Source organism: Trachymyrmex septentrionalis, unplaced genomic scaffold, assembly GCF_001594115.1.
Source record: "Trachymyrmex septentrionalis isolate Tsep2-gDNA-1 unplaced genomic scaffold, Tsep1.0 scaffold132, whole genome shotgun sequence".
Lineage (NCBI taxonomy): Eukaryota > Metazoa > Arthropoda > Insecta > Hymenoptera > Formicidae > Trachymyrmex > Trachymyrmex septentrionalis.
Genome location: NW_017304461.1, coordinates 1 through 2,404, shown reverse-complemented (window position 1 = coordinate 2,404; position 2,404 = coordinate 1).

The following is a 2,404-nucleotide window of genomic DNA, read 5'->3' as shown; positions in this document are numbered from 1 at the left end:
GTCAGAATATAACTCTCAATTATATACTTTGAACGGTATTACAATAGTTATAAAAAAGCAACGTTAATAAAAATTATCACGCAAATAACGGAATTTACGCGATTCCTTTTGCAACTAATATAGTTTCTAATTAATAATTAATAATTTAATTTTTCTTTTTAGTGCATCTTTCGTGATATGATCTGATTAGATGAGATTAAGCGTTACTTTGGAACTGTTTGTCGGTAATATAAGAAATATTTCTTCTTTTTTTGTTGTTAATCTCTAGCTTATTCCATTGATTCTAATCATTTCTTACAGACATCCTAATAAGAGAGTTAGCCTTTTTATTTTTGACCTTCGTTCGTCGAAACAAAATCTTTTTACTACTAACTGTAGCTTTTTAATAAATTTTTGAGAAATCTTAAATGACATATTTTAATCGATGCATTATATCTATTGTCTCATTGTACGTACCTATATTTCAATATTGTTGTTAGATTTTACTTATATTTTTTAATAATGTTGTGCTCATTAGAACAACAACGAGATAGTCGTTTTACTTTTTGTAATGCATTTGTGTTTCAAAAATTTATTGTTTGATTATTTCCAGTTATTTTTCTACCTTTTTAAAAAAGATATAAAAAAAGCTCTAAGAAAAAACGTGCTACTTGAATAAAATCTCTAAGTATCCAACTTAATTAATAGTAGTTCTAATTTCTCTTCAAGAATTCTAATTAAAGATTTTTTTATTCCAAGCGAAATAATAACAACTTTAATTCTCTGTCAAAATTATTATTTCTCGGAAAAAATTAATGTGTCAAATAAAAAATTATAAAACCCAGATGCTACAATCTTAACTAATCAAGGTAAATTCTATTAAATTAGTAAAATAAAGAATACAATAATTACTTCTTTAACTTTTTGTGGTAATACTTGATAAGCAATGTAATATAATTATTGTATATTTTTCATTTAATTTAGCATGGGATTTAAGTTGGCATCAGTTGTTGATATCAAATATTTTATACGAATGATACATAAAATTATGTGGAACTTAACTTGGCGTTAGCTTAGCATGATTTTTACATTTATGATTCGAATGATTTGAAATTTATGATTGGACAGTTAGTATGATTTGTATTTTTATAAAATTATTCACTGAAGTGTTTCTGACAACATTATATCTCAATTTTTAATATTTCCCTGATGATTTACAATAAAAGTTAATAATCAAAAGTAATAAAAAGCCACAATGCGTCAAAAATGCGCGTTTTGTTAAAAATATTACGTACATTGCTGGTTATTACGTATGTACATTCCGTGTAATATAAAGTTATTATAAATTAATAAGTGCTTATTATAATATAATTGAAATATATTTAAAACTTAACAGATATTTATGAGCTGTATGTGCATAACGAATCTATAAAGAAATAAAGTAACAACTGTACAATAAAGCTTATTTAGCGAAAAATATTAAAAATGTAACGAATAAATTATTTTACTTATAATTGTAATATACGTTAATATTTCGACAGTTAGCTAGATGATCGGCATGCGGCCTTGGGGTTGTTTTGACGAACGGGCGGGTGACGCGCCATGTTTACGCTCAGTTATCACGCAGTCATTCCATTTCCGAGGCTCGTACAGGCAAGTAGATGTGCGCGTGCCGCTCTCCGCTATATTATTCTTTTTAAAATATAATCGCGACAAATGCTAAATAATACGAAACGTACTTTATAAATATTCACAGTAACGACAGTATACGATTACTAGCTCGCACGATTACTTAACACAAAAGGATCGAAATGACAATCCTGTATCACAGAACAGATACCTCGGTTCATTCATTTGGAATTAAAACAGAATGGAAAACGGAATTAATTACTACTTCGCGACAATTACAGACAATAATTATGTTTGTTGAACGTAAAATTTTTCTTTTTACCAGAATACAATTCAATTATATACTTTGAATAGGTATTACAATAGTTATAAAAAAGCAACGTTAATAAAAATTATCACGCGAATAACGGAATTTACACGATTCCTTTTGCAACTAATATAATTTCTAATTAATAATTAATAATTTAATTTTTCTTTTTAGTGCATCTTTCGTGATATCATCCGATTAGAAGAGATTAAGCGTTACTTTGGAACTGTTTGTCGGTAATAAAAAAAATATTTCTTTTTTTTTTGTTAACCTCTAGCTCATTCCATTGACTCTAATCATATCTTACAGACATCGTAATAAGACATTTAGCCTTTTTATCTGTGAGTTTATTTCGCAATGGTGATATGTGTTTGATATTCATTTCTATAAGTTAACCGATTGTACGGTAACATAGAAAATAGTATATTACATTTTTCAGATGATTACATTTTTCCCTCTCACGGGTACACCTTGACGTGGTGGGAGGGC